Below are 7662 nucleotides of genomic sequence, written 5' to 3'. Positions count from 1 at the left end.
ACAGATGAGAAAGCTCAGACTTGGAGTTCAAGTGGCCAAATTCAGATGAGAATCCTAGTCTTCTGACTCCAAGTCAAATACATTGCCAGCTGTTTCATCCTATTGCCTCCCAACAAGAAATACATAGCACATACACCCCAAGATGCCAAACTATATCAACTAAGTTTAATGTTAGCAAAGTTGTTTTTTAAGAAATGTTCATTTATTCATAGCAGAGAGCATAGAATAGATTTAGAGCTAGAAGGTACATTAGAAGCCACTTAGTAAGAGCTCCTTCTTTTTATGGATGAAGAAATAGAGGCTCACTGAGATTAAGTGACTTGCCCTGGGTCATACAACTAGTAAGGGTCAGAGGTTTGATGCAAACTTTGGTCTTTTTGACTCCCAAGTACAAGGATTCCCTATCTGTTGGAATCATAATAAAGCTGTCCCCTCCCCCCACCCCAATATTCTAACTTCCTCATAGGCCCCACTGAACAGCAGGCCCACTGCCTCTACCTAGCCACTCACCACTTTGTCACTCTTTGTGCTTGGCTTAAAGCCTGACAGACCCCCATTTGGGTTAAAATTGACATCTAATAGTGGCAAAGGTGAAGGGTAGGAAAGAAAAAGCTAATCTTCCCCCATCCCCTAAGTCTTTTAAAACAGCCTTGGGGCACAATAGCAACCATATGAAATTTTCAGGTAAAAATGGTAATAATGGTTAAATAGAATCCCCTTACCCTCTTTAAAACAATGAAGAGATTTCCAAACATTCTAATTCCACTCTGAGGACAATAAAAATGTGTTGACATATCTATATCATACACTATTGATTACCTGGGGATATCACTTTGAGTGATGTACGTGGTAGTCTGCTCTTACAACTTGACAAATCCCTGGAGTTTGGTCTGGCTCAAGCTACCTTAAGAACATGTTTTTATATTAGGACAGTCTCATAAAAGGACTGGTTGCAGTCCAGATGTGCCTCCAAGAGGTCTAGCTGACTTTAATTCTAGCCTCCGAGGACCTAGATTAATTAGGTACTTGGAGGATTTGGTTTGGCTTAGGAGGGAGCTTGAGGAGCCCTGGGCTGATCTACTTTCTCCTTCTCTAAACCTAAGACTCTTCAGGACAATAAAATCAGATTGACTCCTGGTAGTCACAAGGTCCCTGTGATTAGATGTGAGCATGTAAGACTAGTGATCATTTATTTCAGCATCTTCTGCAACACAAGCAGGCAGGGCATTTTTACACCCTTGTGGGGAGATTCAAAATGATGTACCACCTGGCGAGGGAATTTTTTTTTCTTCACATAGTGAATTGTAGCTACTCCATTGGGTTCGTTTAGAACCAAAATGACCATTTAACCACTTGGCTTGGGAATTGCCTAAGAGGATAAATTCTAGGCATCTATCCCATTGTTTTTAACACAAAGATCACTCTTGCTGTTCCATAAACAAATTTCGATTATGGTGGAATGTTCAATAACATACCAGTAGGGAGCAAATAAGACGACAGTGGTAAGCAGCCACCTTAACCTAATTCTAACCTTCCTAGCTGCAGGTTCATATGAATGAAGGAAGGAAGCCAAAGAATTAGACAATGAGGAAAAGGCATAATTGGGCCAAAGGGTGGAACTAAGAAATTCTCAGAGGCAGCATTGTCTGGCAACAAACTGCCAGTCAGGAGTTCTGGGCTTCAGTCCTAATTTAGTCCTGACTAGTTGAATGTGTGTGTGCATTTCTGTTGTTTTTGTTTCTGTTTGTAGGGCATATAGAAGTGTTGTGTTTTATATGTATATATATATATATATTCTTATCAATTTTAATAAAATATGGCCTTACTCTTACTTTATAATATGTTTAATACTTTACTCTCTTATGTTACCAGCAGCTTTCTCAACTCTCATTTTCAAGAAATTGAAAATACTGAAGGCACAAAGACAAGCATTCATGACTTTTCACCTCTGACTTTTTATAATACTTAGCCTGAGAAATGAGTTATTTATAAAACTGTGTTGCTGAATGAGACCTATCTAAAAAGAGAGCATAGAATGACATTCTGCTAGTCATTCCTCAAGGTATTTGGAGTCTATATTTTTGCTGTTCTCTAAATTATAGTGCTGGTTTGTTATAGGATATCCAACAAAGGACGACTCTGACTCTGTGGTTTTCATTTTTAAAAGTGGATTTAAAATGTTAATAAGATATGTGAGGAATAAATAAAAGAATAATACCCATGCAGTAAAATCATAAACACTATATGATGATAAATGGAATGAATGTTTAAAGTATCATCAACTAATGAAAATGTGCCAGACACACAAACCCACCCCAAGGATCCTGTCATCTCGAAGAGAGAATAGAAAGGCGATCAGGCCATAACTGAAAAGTTGGTGAAGTTCATCTTGAGCACCCTCTTGACTCCTTTTTCAGCATTTTTTTTTACCCCCGTCAGCACTCCCTACCCTTTCCCTGTCTTATGCATATCACCATCAGGCCTTACCTTCTTCATTTAAAATGAAATCAAAACTTAAGACAGGTCTCCAAACATTTTAAGAGATCTACCTTTCACTTTTCTTAAGTGAAAAGACCACTGGAGAAGAGATATGATTTGACATGGCAATAACCCAACCCTAGCCTTTAAAAAAAAGAAAACAAAAAACTCCTGTGTACCACAGGTATGGGACCATGTCATTAAGGGCCAGCCTGTGATCAATCTATTCCACTTTATAGATGGAATGGTCAATCATGTTTAGTCCCCCAGCTTACAGTGTAATTTCTCCTTGAGATTGTTTTATTTTGGTTTTGAAGATTCAAAGGATCTCAAATTTTAGAGTTTTAGTTTCTGAGGCAAGGGTGGGAGAGATACTTGAGGGATAGAACATTAGAATGTAAATTCCTTGAGACTAGGTATTATTTACTTTTTATTTGTATCCCTAGTGCCTAGTACTGTGCCAGTCATATAGTAAGTGCCTGATAAATGCTTGTTGATTGATGGATTTATCCTACAACATAAGCAGCTCCACCTACTCGTAAAATCAGTCCCGGTATAGTTATTAGTCTATATTCATTCTGTGAAAGGGTATGTAATACTTGGCTTTTTGACGATCCATCCAGCTCATAACTGAATTTGACAAGAAATTATTGAGATTATACTTGGTGGCTCGACCCACACAAGTGTAATGACTCTGTATGGCCTGTTTTCAATGGGAAGGGGAGATTCTAGGGGGAGGGGAGAGGATGAGTCATGCTTGGAATTATTTCTATCTTTGTACATGGCTGCTGTTGGTAGACTTTATTAGTTGGAGGCTTCAGTAGTGTTATTGTTAAGATTAAGTGATAATTGAAGGGAAAAATGGGTTCATTTCCTGTTGAAATAAATTAACTTCCTCTTGAGACCTAAAAGGAGATAGTGAAGACATAAGATTGTGAGTTTTAGGAATTTGGTACTGAAGAGTACGCAAATTGCTTAAAGTCATAACTGTGGCTGAAATTTGAAAACCTTTTTTTGATCTTATTTGAAATGCCATTAGGTGATGTTAATTTTCAGCTAAAACAAAGCCTAGGAATTGAGATTCACCACTTCTGTTTCTTGCCCTGCCTTTCTACACAGGGTATGACCATTTAAAATAAAACACTGAGGAAATCACATTATATGGACACGCTTTTGTGCAACAATTGAAGAAGAATGTGAGCGACACATTTCCACCTCCTAGAATATACAGCTGTGCATGAATGTTATGGTTACCTTCCACTTCAGTGTGCTGTGTTGCCATTTCTAGATAAGCTTCTTAAAACAGAATTACTTCTAGTTTAATTACTCTAATAAATTTTGCTTCCCCTTAATCTGCCAGAGGAAAAGATGACTCATTTATAGTACTATGGCATCTCCTACCTACTTAATGCAATGGGCACTTTCAATAGGCTTTTTCAGTAGCTTAAACAATTTTTTTTGAAGTAATTATATTTTACAGAAATTGCATCCATACTTATCTTGAGGACCCTCTTTCAGGAAGTGGCTTCCCTGCTTTTGGGGCTGCTTCCATTAACAAAGTTTCATGGAATAGTCTGAAAACTTGATCCAGGCAGTTCCCTAGAAGAGGTTCAGAGAGCTAATAACTAACATTCATACAATGCTTTAAGGTTTGTGAAGGATGTTACATGTTATCTCACTTGATCCTGACAATAACTATGCCATGTAAGTACAATTATTATTCTGGTTTTGCAGATGAGGAACCTGAGGCTGACAGGTTAAATAACTTGTCCAGAGCCCCACCTGAGGGTCTGAGAGGCAGGATTCACTCTTCTTCTTGACTCCAAGTCTAGTACTTTATGCATCATGTCACCTAGCTTTCTGATGCTAAAGAGATTGGCCACCTTGATGTGGATTTTGTGGGTTCTCTTGCCCCCTAAAAAATTCCCTTCTTGTGGCATGCAGAATTGTTAAGGTAAGAATTTTCCATCCCAGGCAGGGGAGGTATTATAATAGACCTTTATTCGGTAATGAATTCAAAATGGAAATAGGGTATCCTCCCACTCCTCTGTGTCTCTCTTCAAGCCTCCAGGATCCCAGCGCTCTCACGTTGTTCTAAGTCCCGCACTGGTGCGCCCCAGCATAATTTAAGCTCCAAAATTATCTCCCATATATTGACATAAGGTAGAACATCACCATCCACTGTTTTAAATGTTCCAGCCTAGATCATTTTGATAATGAACTGGGGCACAAAGAGGAGCTCCCAGGATGAAATGCTACTGAATTAGGGAGTATGGTTCTTACTCATAGTACTGGGGACTGAACTCTGTGTTATCACTTTAATCAAGAGGATGGCCACACTTGGTACCCAAGATATGGTTCCTGCTCTTAAGGACTCAAGGAATTCAGTAGTTTACTAAGTAGATAAGATCAAAGAGAACCTCTTTGAGTGAAATAGAAATACATTTCTTCATCACTCAAAGTGTGTTGTTTTAATGTACCTAACAAGTATGGATATCTAAGAATGAGAGGGTAATAGGCAGTGAGTCCCTAATCTATGAATGTTATGTATTAATTAGTTGATTCATCAATTCACCAAATCTTTCTAGGCATTGTTCTATGCAGCGTATCTATGCTTGGCCTCGGGAAGAAACAAAAATAAATGAGACGTTAAAGGTTTTCAATCTAGTAGTGTAGAGAGGACATTCAAATGGATCTGTGATCTTATTCATTTGAGAGTCCCTCCAACAAGACAGATCCCAACCCATCAACACCTGCCCATCCATACCTGCCCTTCTGTACCTGCTCATCTTATTATGTACCTCCGTCCATCTTCTCCCAAGAAACTCACTACAAGGGGTCCACCCAATACTCTGGAGGCCTTCCTCAATTTCTCCCAATATGGTGATGGAATCAGAGGAACATTATTGTTGTCCTCCAGTCATCCGTTGCTCTGGCCCCATGACCAGGTTGTCCTTTTTTTCCTCCATCATAAGCTTTCTTGATGTTATTCTTTGCTCTTGTTCATCTTTGGTGTGCCTCGCAAAGTTGCAGACTGCTCAGGTCCATGAAGTACCTCTTCAGTGCCCTCAGTGATGAACATTTTTAGTTCTTTGGAGGCAGTGGTTGCATCCTGTGTCAGAGTTGTACAGCAACACCAGTAAAGTGTTAGTATTGAAAAGCTGGGCCTCCTATGCAGATAAATATGACACAAACTTGAATGTGATAGAGGACCATAAACACATAAATAGGACTACATGATATGATATCAGAAAATTGAGAGGTCATGGAACTGATCAGAACTTACAGGAACAGTTGATTTCTGGGTCTTGGAAGAAGAGACTATGTGACATTGCAGGTTGGTTGGTTGTTGTCCTTCATTCTCAAAGAGGACCCAAATGACATCACTATGCTAGAGTTAAGTTTCAATGTGTCTGACTGTGGCTGATCAGACCAATACGAGCTCAGAATGCTCTACCACAGGTTGGGCACAAATAGTCAGTGTGAACATATAAGAAAAAGGAAGTTAGAGCTAGCCTTAGCCAAAGTTTTGAAATAAGTGAAGTTTTCCTTTGGTACTCTCTTACTTCCTAGAACCTCTTTCCTTGTGCTCCCAGATACCCTTTGGCCTTGTGGGATCCATTGAGCCCATACCTAGACCTACTGCAGCACTAAAAATAATCTTTGTGCTAAAACATTCTCTGATCCTCTTTCCTCTTTCATAAAAGCCCTTAAAACAGCTGATTTTGTTGGTTCGAATCTGGACTCTCCTACCTACCGTGTGTGTGTGTGTGTGTGTGTGTGTGTGTGTGTGTGTGTGTGTGTGAGACCTTGGTTAAGTTACTATACTTCTCTGGGGCTCATTTCCTCACTTGTCAAATGAAGGCATCGGATTAGATATCTAGGCTCCTAGAATCTCTTCCAGCCTTGAAGCTATGATCCTATGGTCCTCCTAGAAACATTTTTAGAAGCAAAACTATTCTTTAATTGTTGGAATTAGAATGCTTTAGAACTTTTGGTTAAGCAGATGATTTCATAGGTCTGGGTGTTCCCCCTCAACCAGAAAAATAACAACCAGTCCATGCCTTTGCATCCCTCTCAGCTTTTTTTTTCTCGTAAATCCTACATCAAGGATCAACCTGGTGCACTGAAGGCAGAATTACTAGTTATGAGAGATGGAAATATCAACCCCTTCCTGACCAGGAATCCCCCCTACAATAGCCTCAGTGGGTAGTCATTCTACCTTGCAGACCTCTAGTAAGAAGAACTCTACCACCTTCTGGAGGAGCTCATTCCACTTTCTGGATATATTAAAAGCTGGGAAATTGTTCTCGAAGTTCGTTCTATATCTGTCTTTTTGTAACTTCTCATTGTTTCTAGTTCTGCTCCATGTGACCAAGTCTAATCCCTCTCACGAAATATAGTTCTTCAAGCACCTGAATATAAACAAGCTCCATCTCTTCCCCCCTCCCCAGTTAATTATTAGTTTTATTATTAATTTATTATTTATTGATATACTTATTATTATAAATTATTTATTATTAATTATGATTTAAACTCAGGTCTTCAATATTCCAAGGCCAGCATTCTATCCACTATGCTGTGGTCCCTCTCAAAAGCTTGCTTTCCTACGCATCCATAGAGCTTATAAAGTTTAAGTAAAGTTCAGGATTTTGCTTCCACTTCCCTAGCTTGTTTAAGATGGAAGCAGCTTAGGATAGAAGGAAGCCCATCGATTCTGAGTGAGAGTTCTAGGTTTTGGAGCCTGCCTTTTAATACTTATTATATGTGTGACCTTGAGAACGTAATTTCATTTCCCCAGGCTTCAGCTTGTCCATCTGTACAACGAAGGGGTTGCAATACATGGCTTTTGGGGGCCCTTGCAGCTTCCCTACATATTCTGCAAACACTCTTCCTAGCAGTAATCCTCTGTACAAACTGTCAGGAAGATGACTTTTACTTGCATTGTTTGGATGCAAACCAGAACTTGCTTCTGCTAATTTGTTTCCCTTTAATGCTTAATGCTGCAACCAGGGATCATTTTTATTGGCTACCTCAGGCAGCTAGGACTGCCAGAGTTGCTCCATTTTCATCTCTGAGCTGTTCTCTGTTACATTGGTTCCACATGCTGCTAGGGTGGAGACATCAGTTAAATTCCCAGCACAGCCGGTCAGGCCAGGAAAGGCAACTGTGGTGAGTGGCAGT

The sequence above is a fragment of the Trichosurus vulpecula genome, chromosome 8, assembly GCF_011100635.1.
Source record: "Trichosurus vulpecula isolate mTriVul1 chromosome 8, mTriVul1.pri, whole genome shotgun sequence".
NCBI lineage: Eukaryota > Metazoa > Chordata > Mammalia > Diprotodontia > Phalangeridae > Trichosurus > Trichosurus vulpecula.
This window is presented reverse-complemented; position numbering follows the sequence as displayed.